Genomic DNA, 16081 nt, shown 5'->3' with positions numbered 1-16081 from the left:
AAAAAAACAAAGCAAATGTGAAGGTTTTCTCAAAATTCGGATGTAGATAATAGCTTATTCTTGTAAGCCTTTATTATTTTTATTTTTATTACTTTTCGATAATGGATGCAATAATTTTGCATTTGGCACTTTAGTTCTTATTGAAAATTGGATGACATTTGATGAACACATTCATAAAATGTTTGAAAAGAATTGGTGATAAAAAATTACCTTTGGTTGGCATCGGGCGCATTTTAAAAAAGTATCAGCATAATTCCCCCTTTTTTTACGCTTTTTCAATACTAGAACAGGAATTTGAAGAAAACTTCCTTTATCGAGGACCTTGCATAACGAGCAAAATAAAATGTAAATATTTTTTAAAAAAAACTGACACGTTTGAATAGCGATGTTTTACAGAATGAGTAGCAAAGAGACGCCGTGACATCACATGCTGGATTAACTTGCATCAGTCTCCGTTGAGCTCTTGTTAAAAGAGAATACTTATATCTGTCTATATTGAAGAAATTTTGGCTGGATAGCGTTGATAAACGCGACTGACTCCAAGTGCATATGGAGCCTTGATCGACGAGATTGTGCCTGTGGCCAAGATTATGCGGCTAGAAGTGGAGAGCAACGACATGGATGAGTTGTTGGAAGAACATAACTACCGAAGAGCTTACGGAGCTGCATTCTGTGTCACAGTACAAAGCGCGGGGAAGAAATAATTGACTTAACAGTGCAACAATTTTCTAATGAAATAATAAACGTTGAAAGCATGATAAATTATTGCATCATATATTGTGAAACATCCCCCTGATAACGATGCGCACTACAAATTCATTCAATGTTAATGACGCGTTTCGTTTCTTCAAATTTTGAAGTGTGGCGAAAGACAAATGACAATTTCCTCAGCAAACGAAAGCATATCTTATAAAAACTGCATTGTTATAAATTTTTATGAATACTTTTCCGGATTGTCCTGTTTTACATGGATTCCTATGGAAAGAAAACTATTTCAATCAACGAGTGTGTTTTGCATTTCGCGTAAGAGCAAATTTTGTTCGTTCCATTTTATTTATTTCTCATCAGTTTCATTTAAACTGACAACCTACCCTTAGTGACATAAGTGAATTCTGCGAATAAGTTAGTGTATCTCAAAATGAAATAGTAGAGGTAAGCTTTGGGAAGCGAAAAAAGATCTCAAAAGAAATTAAAAAACCATTTTCTTGCAGATACATAAGCTAAACACGTCAACCCCCCCCCAACATTTAAAATATGCACTGCATATACAGGTTTTAAAGATATTGTTACAATGATATTTTTTAAAACGGCTCGGAATTCAGCCGTTTGATATTAGAGTATTGCAGTGGAAATGATGATGAATAAAAAGTCTCCAAAGATTGGGTTCGACAAAAGGAAAGATTTAATTTAAATACAATTTATTACGAGGAAATAGAATTGAACACCTGATGAACTGTTTACAGATTTGACGGGGAAAACTTATAAATACATAAACGGTCATTACAGGACCTGAGACCAATACCGAACCAAAACATCTTACAAAAATAACGACACGTATTTAGTATCTCATGTCTTAATTCTAAAAATTTTATATTAGCTACAGTTGCTAGGTTACACAAATATCAGATGCGATACCGATTAAATAGTTAAATGTTTAACGTCACGTGAAGTGATTTATTCATACTAATGACGCACCAAAGCAGGTTCAAAATGCATTGCATCATTTTTTCAATAAAATACGGGATACAAAATAATTCGGAATTGATAACCTTAATGCCGAAATTTGATAATAGATATTATATATAAATTATAAACAAGACTCATTTTTCCACTCCTAAAACTTTTGTATTCACCAGAAGAGTGATGCGCTATCAGCATTCCTAAAATTTAGCTATGAATGAAAGCAGAGCACGGTTTGCATAAAGATACGAGTTAGTTTTTCATACATTTTTGTATTTATTCACTTGATGAAATGTGTTATATGTGATATTCATATACATTTGATAAAAAAAATTATATACATTTTTGTAATTTTATTATGAAGACTTTGGAGGTCCTACGGCTGTTTGTGGACGGAATGATGAAAGGAGTTAATTAACGGATGCCTGCGAGAGTCAAAAAATGTTTTACAACAATGAATGCCTGCATTTATGCAACTTCTTGACTGAAAAGAATGCATCGGTTCTGAAATCATTTTACCATTAGTTTATTCAAAAACTCCCTTCACTTTGTCAACTTTCAGAATGTTCCAACTTCTATCAGATCCCCTCTAACCTGTAGTATTCTATCAATTTATTTATACTGACAATATAAAGGAGGATTATGAACCCTTAACTCTACTTAACTTCCCTTTTGGCTTGAATGAACACAGCAAAGTAATGTTATTACTTTCTCGTGTACTAAGTCTAAAAGAATTATTGTAATCATCAAAACGATAGAACTCGAGATTTTGACTCATCTCCACGTTTTAGCCGTGCCCGAGTTCGAAAACTATATTTTTGTAAAATGTTTCTGTGACGATGAACGCCTTGAGTTGTGCGGATGAAATTTAATACGCATCAAATTTGTGGATTTCTATCCAATTGTGTTCAGAGTAAGACTGTCTGTCCGAATGTAAGTGAATCGTGTTCATTAGAAAATGAAAAGATGCTTGATGGATAAAATTCGGCACACAGATTTCACATCTTTAGTGTAGACATCAAAATTTGACCCCGATTCTATTCGAGGTTGAATGTCTGCCAGTCTGCACTTTGAGAATAATTTAAACACGATAGCTCATAAACTCAATGACTTAAAAATATCAGATTTGATATGTGATTTTTGTGACTGCAATTGTAATTATGTGTCCAATTTTAGTTTCCTTCGTGCGTGAGTATGTGAGAAAGCTGTGGGGAAACCACTCCCGCTTGTTTTTCTATTGGGCGAAGACTCAATTTCTACCAGCAGAATCAAAGAAAAAAATTTTACTTTGTCTGACAATTAAATGTGGATTTTTTCCGACGTCGGCGATGAATAACAGAAAATGATACAATCTAAGATATAGAGTTTATCCTCTCTTCCAATACTTCTTTCATGTCCTCATTCTTTCTGTGTCGTTTTCGCTTGCGAATCAAACTGCCGTTCTCCTGCGAAGGAGATCAATATCAGTTTATCATATATTTCAACAATGAGTTAAACAGTGGCTAGGAAAAGTTTAGCAAACACAGAGCCCCCAGTTTGCTTAATCTGAAAAGTGAAATCATTCTCTGTTCATAGCCGATACCTTAGTGTATGGAAGACGGAACTCTGTAGAGTATTGAAAAAAGGATTGTCTCAAAGGAGATTGTAGTTATAAGAAGATGGGTCCTTATAACCTTCGGCCCTTGGGCTTTCAGCTTGATCACTGAAATTGAACACTGCAGGCGAAAAAATGATATAGGCGATTAATTATATGCTATTTAGATCCATATAACCGATTGACTGTCTCATCAATGGTCACTACAAGCAACGACTGTTGTATTAACAATTTCGTGAAAAAAAATCAATCTAATATTTAGAAATAAACCTTTATTTTAAAATTATTATACAACAAGATTAGAAAAGATTCAAGATCCTAATTTATAAAAACACCTCTTTCATATATATTCAATCTTGCATGAAATTAATTCATAGAAGATTGTGAACTAACTTCGCAATCTTCTGTGATTGAACATAGAAGATTGTCAATTCAGAAAGAGAATCTCAGTGCAACCGCAAATCTCCGATAAAATCTGGCTCCTCCTGCTCAATAATTAAACAACGTAATTAACTTAGGACATATCCCGGAGCTGAAGAAATTAACATTATCTGTAACTCAAACAGAATTTCCCTTTTATTTATTCACAGCGAAAGTCAGCGGGTTTTGCGAAATTTTCGCTCAAACTTTCTAATAAAGATGAATCTGTGTTTCAGATTCATCTTTTTCCCCAACTGATTGAAAAAATATTGATAAAGAACTACAATTGCTACCAAATTTGATATATTTCAGTCACTGTGTTTTCAAGTTATCGCATTTACATGCTTCTGAAAAAACAGACTGACAGACTCGCAACCCTTACTGGATTGGGATCAAAATTTAATTTGTGTCTACGCTGCAGACGTTAAATCTGTGTATTGAATTTTATCCATTTAGCTTTAAGCTCTCTCCGTTTTGTTAAATTATATTTGGACATCTGGACACGCTTTCTCTGATCAGAGTTTCCTCAAAATTTGATAGGAATTTGCCGATTTAGAGTAAAGACCGTGTGCCAAGTTTCCCTTGCTTAACTCGGAGCGTTTTTCACTCATCTTCGCCACAAACAAACGGATAGATAGAAAGTTTCCAAAAAAATATTTTTTGAACTCTGGGAGATCTGAAGCGCAGAGATTCGTCAAAATCTCGAGTTCGAGATTTTTTTTGGCGATTGTAATACTTTCTTTATACTTCGCATACGAGAAAGTAAAAATTATTTCAGCCTGTCGGATACTCTTGGCGAAATTTTTACAGATCATCAAATATGTTTCCGAGTTAAATTTAATATTTTATAATTTATTTCACAGTTCATTCTAAATAAAATATTACACGAATTTTATATTTCCATAAGATTAGAAAATTCTTAATAAACGATTTAAATATGTTAAGAATGTATGCATTTGCTGTCCACATCCATTGCCTCTAAACCTGTTTCTAATTTTTAAATATATATAAAAGTTTTTTTTCAAAATTAAAATTGAATACGTCAAATTTCCCTTTATTTTATTCATCATTTTACATTAAATGTAATGAATGGGGTCCGCATTCCTCGGCTAAATTCCAAGAATAAAGTTAACCAAAGCAATTGACAAAAATTGGTTTTTGGGTATCCAACTTATTTTGTTTGGTAAATGAATAAGCTATGAAAGAAAAATGAAAATTCCATTTGTACTTCTTTTTTACAGAAACATTTTTATTGATTACAAAATGAAACGAGATATTATATTTCGAAAGAAATATATAAATTAATCAGTAAAGTTTTACTGATAAAGCTTTCATATTTTATGCGTAAAAATACTTTAAAAAAGCGTATTTTCGGAAATCATGGCAAAATATATAATAAAATTGCATTCAGATTTTTTCTGTGCTCATAAGCAAAGCTTGGCAAACCACCCATTTCATTAACCACTAAAACCGCTAACCAATCAAGCCACACTATCGGAAACATCTGGAACCGCATGAAGAACATGCGTATTTCTGATTTCGAATTATTTTACGCACCTAAAATTCTCCTAAGATGGCGAAACAGCTGAAATTCAGCCTATGTAGAATTAAACAGTTTAGGCCGTGCCTGTGCTCGTTGGGTTAAAAATCTGATCTGAAACGTGTCGTAACCTTGCATGCTTTTTGACTTCAAATGCTGTTTCATTTAAAAAGCATGAAACTGTCTGCCTTATATTACAAACGATGCAAAATCTGATCCAAATCTTTACATACATCAAATATCACTTCCAGTTAGTCATCAGAGATTTCTAAGATAACTTTTGCTTTCACATTCTATCGTTCTGTGTACGAATCAAAATGCTCTTGTTAAGTCTCGGATATTTATAATGTTATCATTATGTATGCTGATATTATTTTTTATTTTCCCACCCAGATAAGTTCCACTATTTTCTTTTCTGAATCCCTTTTCAAGATTCTATAAATCTGCAACTGCTCTCATGGGTTTTCAGCAGCTTTCTCATTACCTTCACTATCAATATTCTCGTTTTGTCCCAGTTTTCACAGACGAGGTGATTATGTTGGTTGATTTATTAATTTTTCCACCTAATAAATAGAGCTAGCTATAATTACAGTTTATATTTTCAACTGGTTTATGAGTAATTTTTTATGCTAAGAAAATTTCAACATCTAATTGATAAAATTTTACGGTTTATACGGACAATGTGAATGTTTTGAAAATATTTTCCCGGTACCACTATCGGATTCACCATTCACCGGGATTCATTCGAATTTTGTTCGTTTTGCGTTTGCTTCAAAATATGGATTTCAATGTACGAATGACACAGATATTTTGGCAACGAAATATAAGATTCTGCTGCTAAATCGATATCATCTGATAGGACAGAAAGACGTAAAATGGTTCTCCGCTACTTCATTTATTTTACTTGGAAAGAAACAAGGAATCAGTTGATTCATAATAGATTATATTCTGACAAACCTTCAATTCATTTGTAACCTGTCCTTCCGATATGCTAATCTAATGTCAAATGAACTCGCCTCAGTATTAGAGATGAGATGGCACCGCTTTCTTACAGGCATCTCTTTTTTGATGAGAGGGCGCCCCATGTCAGTTTCAGTCGAAGGCCTTTCTACTGACTCGTCGTCATTTTTACTTTCTTGTGTAGGAAGTATAGAGAGCGTATGGTAATCGTCAAAAAATTTGAACTCGAGGTTTTGACCCATCTCCGTGTTTGATTCCCTGAATTCGAAAAACACATTTTCGACATTGTAACTGTCTTTCCGAGACAAGGATGATTCAATAATGTTTGAGACGGATGAAATTCTGTACGCAGTTTTCATACCAAATTTGTAGATTTCTATCAAATTTTAAATAAATACTATTTAAAGGAAGTCCACATGCCCAGTTGTTCAAATATAACTTAACTGCAAAACGAAGAGAGCTAGGTGAATAAAATTCGGTTCTCAGATTTAACATCTAATAGTATAGATATATATCAAAGTCTGAGGAAAATCCAGCGGTCGGTCTGCGCTTACAAAAGCATGTGAGCGCGATAATTGAGAAACGCAATGACTTTCAATGCAACAAATTTAGCATGGGATTTTGTGACCGCCATGATAGTTCTGCGTCAAATAGTAGTTTCGATCGTTTGGAAGAAAGCGCATCCAAAAAACAAATTCACCTTTGTTAGAGAGTGTGCTGGAAAGTTTTGGGGAGACGGGTTATTTTTATTCTCAACTTTCAAAATAGGGTGGGTGAGATATATCAGCCAAATACTTTCAACTTTTTAAAAACAAATCACTTTGTTTATAATTATTTGTATCAAATTTACTCAAATCGGACGATTATGTCTACCATCTCGGTTTCTATTGAGTTTTCATACACCAGATTTAAACATATTCACGGCTCAGTTTATTCAAAAATAGTTCTTGTGCAAATAAATAAAGAAGTAAATAAAATAAATAAAAACGGATGTTTGAATTGTGGGATATTGTTTAGTATAGAATATTATCTTCTACGCAACTTTGTGCATTATTTAATGCTCATTACATATTTCAATCATTACAAAACATACATAATTTAATACAATATATAGTAAAAAATTTAAATACTATGATGTATATTTTCTACAATCTACATATATTTCGCTACAATGTTCTTTTATTTCCAAATGGAACTCCCCAAAATGCAATACTTTCGTTTATTCGGCAGTTTTCGGATGTCCGTGAGAATACTGAAAGATTACAGAATTAAATTTTTTATTTCGAAAGTTCGTAACGTGTCCAATAATTTCATAAACAGATAAAATAAAAAAGTTATTTTAGAAAATTCATTGTGTGTCTGTCTTTCCTACTTCAGAATATTTCCTATTAAGAACAAATATATATGTGTCATCTCCGTTTCCATAGTTCAACACATCCGTGGAAGTCCTCAGAAGTCAGACTCGGCAGCTGTCTCGCAGTTTCGCTTTCTATCGTCTCCGCATTATTGTAGGAATCCTCACATAACCATTGTGATCGAAGAGCAAAACAATATGACAGAAGGCCGCATAGGGAAAACGTCGTAAGCGAATTACGACGAGGAATTTGATAAAAACTTCAGAATGTAATGTTGTTGATATAGAATCGCCTTTTGTATATAATTCTTCCAATTGCAAATGCTTTATTAGAATCAGAAACGATTTCCTCAAGTATAATTCATCAGTAATCATCCTGTCAATGAATCAGGGATCGGAAATGCTTCACCAGATCGTCACATGAGGCTCTCTTGGCTTGGATCCATCTTGTGGCCTTCATGGATCTTACAGAAATGCTTGATCCATTTAAAGAGCTTCTACTTTCATTGTGTTATCTGCAATAAATAGCCGTCACCATTTCATAAATTTCATAACATTTTTTTCTCAATGGTGCAGCAAAATTTCTCCGTTCCGAATCTCCGAGTTCATGAATGTCTATCGTTCGATAAAAACGAAAAAAAGGTTTTAAAAGAACACATCGTAGTGGGTCTCTACAAAACTATCTCGCACCCCCCATAATAAAGATGTTATCCATGAGATAGCCTTGCATAGTATTGGCGAACAATAGTTACGAAATATTAGCCTTCGGTGTGAATTTAGCACTTTTACTGAATCTATTTTTTTAGCGATTAATCCTCTGATGTGTGGTGAATAATATCCGGAAAAAGAATTTGTGCTTCAGACGCGGTTTTCACAATCGATTGAAATCAAAATTTGACGCAGAACTACAATTGTTGTCACGAAATCACTTATCAAATTTGATAAAGTATTTAAATCATTGCATTTCCTAATTATCGCCTTTACATGCTTCTCAATAACCCGGCCAGCTGTGGCCAATTCCTTGTTGAATTTGGCTCAAAAATGCAATGTGTCTATATTATCGATATTAAATCTGTGTACCAAATTTTATCTTTCCTCTTCGTCTTGTCATCATGGTGTTCATTTATATTCGAATAGCCGGATAGACAGACTGCCTCTGAGCGGACTTTGCTCACGATTCGATAAAAATCTATAAATTTGGAATTAAAACTATATATCAAAATTCATCCGTCTAGCTCAAAGCGTTTCTAAGCTGTCTTTGTCGCAAACAGTCCATGCACATACACAATGCCAAAAATATGTTTTTCGGGCTCGAGGCCGTTTAACGTGGAGATGCGTCAAACTCTAGAGTTCGAATCTTTTGAAGATTACAATTGTTTCTCTACATTTCGGATGCAGAACAATGAAAAGAGAAAGAGAGACTGAAAAATCCTGTTTATAGATTGGCTCTTGGCTCGGCAGTTTGTTTCCCTTCTGAGAGAATAAAAGCTTTCATCTCAATATCAAATGGACGAATATAATCTCAAAACCATTGCAGGTGCCTGGTTCGATTCATTATTAGACAGGCTGTATGTACCTGTATTCTTATAAATGCTCAGTTTATGATATTCTAATTCTGACTTGCATTCAGAAAGTGACAAGAACAACTGTTGTAGTCACTCGTAAAAGAATTCATAGTAAGAAATTTTCTCCTTTGTTTGCCTAGAACCTTCTACTTTCTGCATAGAGAGAGTATATTGTAAACTGTCAGTTGAATTACTTTGATCCAAAATGTTCACCTACCATTCAAAGACATTTTTTTTGAAGAAATCCGAAACGATTCTTCATTTTATACGCTCATTTATAGCTACTTAACAGTAATTTTAATTATTTATACCTCTCGACAAAAAAAAAAAAAAAAAAAAAAAAAAATCATATTTTTGCAGCACTTCAAAGTAGCTGTAACATTCCGTTTAAGCATTTATGTATATATTTTTAAAGTACAGAATGGCAAGCCAAATCGTTACAAATATTCACTAAAAACATGCTTCGGCAAAAATAAGATTTAAGTCATCAGCATCTGAAGCTTTAGTGAAGAGTCACGCAAAAAACATGGCAGTCCGCTGTGTCAACAGGAAATGAATCAGACGGGTTTGAAGTGGCACCTGCGCATACAAGGGCACTTCTGTCTGATGCACTTTTTCATCGGAAAAACAAGTACTGCAGCTTTCTTGTTTACCTATCGGAAAAATGCGTCTCACTGAATATCATACGCTGCAATGAAAATAAATTTTTAAATTATTGTATTAAAATGAAGAAAAACTTTATTTTATCAAAAATTTGGACATCTGACAAAAGTGTCATCGTAACAGCATGAGCCTCTTGGAAATCAAATGGAATTTTAATTACATTTATGATATATTTTAATTTTTAATGCCCATTAATAAAATTATAAAGTCCATAAATAAAATATTTTTAATTCTCTGTATTTGCAGCTTTATATAGCAGAGAAAACATTTATTAACGGGTCTCTTTTGTGACAATTGGTCTCAGCATTTCATACATAAAATAATCCAAGATGCAAATATAAAAACACTACCTAACGAAAGAATAGAAAGCACATATGAACACAATACAAGCACAGTTTTATTATGGAATCACCCACTTTTTTAAATTATAAAGCAGCGTGTTTTTTAGAGTTTTTAGACAATATATTGTAAACGATAATTAATTCGTAATGCAGGGCAGTAAAAATTAAACTGCCAGTACTTGGAGATTGCAGTTCCTTTTTATGAACTTCATGAATGAATGAAACTTCATGTATTTGTTTACTAGACCATGAGACCGAGGTATCCGCAGTAGAAAAATAGTTTGAAATTTTCTCAATTGATGGCACTATTCTGCTGAAAAACCATATGCTAAAGAGCAACTGATTTGATTTCACTATAAAAATTATATGTATGATTCGAAGAAATTATTGACTCTCAGTAAACATACCGTTGACCAAGAAAGAGCGAGCATCGATCACAAAATTTATCAGCATACAATGCTTCAACACTCTCAGTGCTTAACGGTGGAAGAAAGGAAGACTCATGTCTGTAATTGCAGTTCAAGTCATGATGCGTAAGTCTGAAGTAACTGGTTCTTTCGGTGTTTCGATGGAAGAAGGCGACGTGCAACGGAGTCGGCCATTGTGGATGAAACTGCGATTGCATCATTTGTGTTCTTCAAATGCTACTGTAAATGACTATTCAATGGCATGAACACTGGACATTCCGTACACATGATTTTACTCAAAATTCTGAGGTTTTACCCTTACAAGTTACATTTCGCCCAGCTACTGAAACCACAAGATTACTTTGCACGTTTTTATTTTACCTTACGTTTTCTGGCAAGATTCTAGTGGATGACTGCTGGCCATCGCATATCCTATGGACGGACGGAGTTGATTTTCACTGAGATGTGCTGTGAACACACAGAATGTCGCATACGGAGTTCCACGAATTCTCATTCCCCATACGTCACGATATGGTAAAGATTCAAAGTGAATTCAATTGCTGGTTCGTACTTTTTCAATGAAGTCTCAGTGTACCGATTCGTTAAATGTACAGTCTCCAGTGACTGGTACGGCAAACTCCTGGGAGGATCATATTTTCCCGGCATTAAGGAAAAGAGGCTGTTCGACCACCCAATTGCAACTGCTCATACGGCAAGACGAGTCAAGACTATGATTCCAGCTATTTTCCTTGATTCCACTTTCCCATTTGCCAGGCTAGCACAAAGCTGGATTCTTGCGACTTCTGGCTGTCGGATTTTCTCAAAGATCCCGTTTATCAGGATGTGCAACTAATGGAGAGGAACTTGAAAGCCGGCATCGATTGAAATATCTTTCATTTCTAGCGGTATGCAGCTTACGGCTATTGATAATGCCGTACGCAGCGATATTATTTTAGCGTGTGTTGACCTTGAACGTATGCGCCTAGCACAGATGTAATAAAGATAAAATTGGTAAATAAGATATTCTTTCATTTTTATCTATTATTTATTTATTTATTTTTTACTTTATTACAGCTCCGACTTGACAAACTTTTAAACTAATTTTTTTCAATGGAAATCTCGGCCCCACGGTCCAAGTGACAAATTTATGTAGTTTCATTCCAAACCATGCCAAAACGGAACTTTGAGTTTCTGGGTACTGTTAGTTTAATTTTAATCACTCTGTATTAGAATAATGTTCTAGCATTTAAACGGTATTTGATTTTAATTGAAATTAATTCTGATATTAAAAGGAAAGGTGTTTATTATACCTGTTTGATAAATCTAGTCCTGAAGGAAAACAGAACGAACTGATTTCCTCATTTGTCGAATGTGGACTTTGAATTTCCTTTTGTGGAGACATCTGAAAAACAAATGTACTGCAGCATCTGCCACCTGTAAGAACATTTCAAGTAAAACATTTGCACAGTTTCTACAAATTTGATCCGAAGAGTACGCCATGTTGCTTCTACACGTGATTGGAAATCATCAAATTATATTTTTCCACGTATCTTCGTCAGCCTAGGCAGTTTTCCGACTATGTAGTTCCTGCCGAAGGGAAGAGATCTCAAGTAGTTGAGTTAATTTCCTGCCTGATTAGGTAGTTGACAAGTATTACTGTACATGATAAAAATGTTATTAACTTAATTACCAAATAAATAAATTCATTAAAAAAAGTACAAATTCTATAAATTATAAAATATTAGGACTGCAATATAAGTTTACATTTAATTATTAAAATCATTATTAAATATATTAAATTTTAATTATTTGCAATATAAATTAATAATTATTCACTTAATTGGTTATAAAAGATACTGTCAAAGCCTTTAAAATAATCATTTTTAATGTTGTATTTGTTTGAAGTTAGTTAGGCTCATAATCTATTGGAATAACTATATGCTATTATTTTAAGGGAATCGTTCATTGATCATGTCAGTTAGTTTTTCCCAAGATTTTATTACTTATTTATTCCCTATTTGCTCAATTAAAAAAATTAATAAATGTGCTTGTATATCTTTACGATGGTACTTAAATAACATGTTAAAATAAAATGATTCATTAATATATTGATTTAGTGAAAACTTTGTTGAAATGTGAAATTATATACAACAGTATTCCCTTTAATGTATACTGCCGGGAAATGCCATATGCTTTTAATCCACTATTGTATGCTATCTATTACCGAATGACATACTTTCAAAATTGCGGGGTGAAAATTTACTGTTTCTCCATATACAGTGAATCAGAAGTACATTTTTTCTAGTACATAAAATTAGATGTATAGTTATCATCAAAAAATTTAAGCTCGATATTTCCACGAATCGCCACATTTCAGACCTCCTTGAGAACAAAAAAACACATTTTTTTTGGCGTTATGTCTGTCTGTTTCTAAACACGATCACTCAAAAACGCTTTAAGATAGACAGATTAAATTTTATAAATGAACTTACGACTCAATTTGCATATTTTTATCAAATTTTGAACGACACACATTCATAAGAAATCTCTCTGCTTGGGTGTTCAGTTACAAAGAAACTCGATCTCTAAAATGCAAAGAGAAGTACACAGACTTAGCAACTAAAATATAGATTTTTATCGAATTTTTAAGGGTTGACCGTCTGTCAATCTGTACTTCAAGAACGCAACAACTCATAAAGAGAAGAATTTAAATCGGTGAAATTCTGCATATGCAATGACTAAGGAGGTGTCAAATTTTAATTACATTCGGCCGGAAAAACAGCATTCGAAACACATGGCAACACGATGAATTCAAAAAGAAAAAGTTGCTTTTATACCAGAGATCTTTTTGTGACTAATGCCATTTAAGGCATTTGCAGCCTTATCCATAATTTTATGAGGGGAGATGGGATTTTAATTAGAGAGTCTACGAGAAGGTTTCGATCCCACTGGTTTTTTCCCCCCAATTCACCCGTCATTTAGGAAATATTTTGTACTTTTGCCACGCTCTGCAGATAACACAAACGGTACATAATTCTGTATTTAAACAGCAGCGGAATAAAATAATTTTGAATGATTGGAAAAACGTCTCTTACCTTACGTTAGTCCATCGTCCTCTCCTGTAATTTTTACTTTTTCGTGCACTTCGTATACTAGACTGTGAAAACTCAAAAGTGCTTTGAACTAGATGTATCAAATGAAGTCTTTACATCCTATTTATAGATTTCTATTTCAAATTTTGAGCAAAATACGTTCAGAGGAAATCTGTCTAGCTGATCAAATATTTGTTGAGACAATGTTAGAACTATATAGATAAAATTCGGTACTCACATTTAATATCTATAGTACAGATACCTGTTGTATTTTGAACCAAATTCAATAAGATTTTGAACGTCTGTCGGTCTGGGCTTTCAGAAGTATGTAAAAGTGAAAACTTAAATGTATCGAAGTTGGTACGTGATTTTGAGATTCTTTGTCAAGTTTGGGTTCCAGGCGGTTGTAAAAAAGATTCTAAAACATAGATTCGACAGTCGGATACTATTAACCCTATACCAGGAATTTATTTCCAAAACACTCGCCAAATATCGCACGATAGATTCCGTAAAAATGCCAACTCGCACCGCAGGTTAATATTTTGTAACTATTGTATGCCAATTTTATGGAAGGCGTTCTGTGCCTCATCCGAGGTTCATCCATTTTCGGCAGGTAGCAGAGAGTATGCGAAGAACTTTTCGGGAGACCATTCCGCTAATCAAAACATTATTTCATACACTATTTTGGTGACTGATTCTTACGCATGTTTCCTGCGCATCTCAAAAGGTTTACTGTTCCCGTCACCGAGATTCTTTTGAAATGCTTTGCGGTGCCAAGCCTGTTCGGCAATCTGTCCGATGTCAGTACACCATAGAGCATATCAAGCATATCATGACAGCTCTGAGATGCTGATACTTTCCATTCATACTACTATGGCTAGCGGATTCCGGTATCAAATAATAAAAATACAATGCGCGAGAAATTAGACGTGCTTTTGATTAAATGTTCACAGTATTTTTCCCATGTGACTAATAGAGTTGATCATTTATTGCACAGTTATTTTAAAATCCATAAATACTTGAATAAGTATAAAACACCTAATACTTGAAAACCCAGCGGGAGAAGTTTTCACAAAACATTCTAGAATTCTATCTGATAAAAATTAATTTGTGTTTTAGACGATTCTCAACCGACTGAGACCAAACCCGAAGAATGTTCAACCCCTTCACCCCTTCTTAAATTTGGCACAAAATTTGATAAGTGTCTCTATACTGTGGATGTAATCTATGTGCCGTATCTTATCCATCAGGTTCTAATGTTGTGTTAACATATATTCAGACTGAATTCCTTTGAATACATTTAGCCCCAAATTGGATGGAAATTCATGAAATACGGCGTAAATACACAATTTGATCCGCCTGACTCAAAGCATTTATGAGTTGTCACAAACAAACAGACGGACACAATGACGAAGACGTATTTTTCGAACTCAGTGAGGTCTGAAGCATGGATATTCGTCCACATCTCGAGTTCGAATATTTTGATAATTGCAATACTTATCTGCATTTCATATATTAGAAAGTGAAAAAGCTGCCTTTGATTAAATCAGAGGTTGTAATGCAGAAGATGTGTAATGGAAAAAAAAAGCCAATCAAGTTATTTTTAAATGAAGACTCAACAGAGTAGTATAAAAGGATTTTATATACATGTATTCTAACATAGAAAGAGAATGTTTCTGGAATTAAAAAATAAATGACAGTCTGTTTGATTCATTTTTCAAGTTACTTTGTAAAGTTTTCAGTACCATAAATTCGTGAATGTCTCGTCTGATTCTCATAAAAAAGTTCAAATACTGTCTGCTTGGGATTTAGAATCCTCCTGTATTCATTGTTTCAAGTTCGAAATTTGGATTTCTTTAATCACTGCTTGCTTTTACCTAACTTGAGTTGTTTCATGTGTGAGAGAATATCGTAAGATATTTTGCATTCATATCTGGTTGAACTAAAATTTTATACAGTTGTATGAACTCAATGAAAATGAAATATTTATATGTTCACCGAAACTAATTATTTGTTTACAAGTTTTTACTCTACATGAATAATGACTAGTTGCGAGTTCAAGAAATGACTGATTTTACCAGTCCTTAATAAATGCAATAACGAATTGGGAAACACACCAGGGATTAAAAGCAGAACATAATAAAAACAAAAAGTTTTTTTAAGCTCACTTTTATTCTAGCAGTAAAATGTAAAAAGTACAAATGAATATCCCAACGTTGAATGGCTATATTTACAAAATAGAAGATACACAAATTTTGGGAGAAAGAAATAACATTATGAAGTTACTAATAATATAAAAATATAAATCAATCTGACAAGCACCAGAAACACGAACTCCAGCATGTTTTATTTACATTGCAATTATCCTCATTTTGCATTCAACTTGGGCAACTCATAGAAGTGAAAAAAAACTTTTTTGATGAAACAATCTTTGAAAAAATAGTAACAGATTCACTTCTAGCAGT

This window comes from Argiope bruennichi, chromosome 7, assembly GCF_947563725.1.
Source record: "Argiope bruennichi chromosome 7, qqArgBrue1.1, whole genome shotgun sequence".
In the NCBI taxonomy this organism is placed as follows: domain Eukaryota; kingdom Metazoa; phylum Arthropoda; class Arachnida; order Araneae; family Araneidae; genus Argiope; species Argiope bruennichi.
This window is presented reverse-complemented; position numbering follows the sequence as displayed.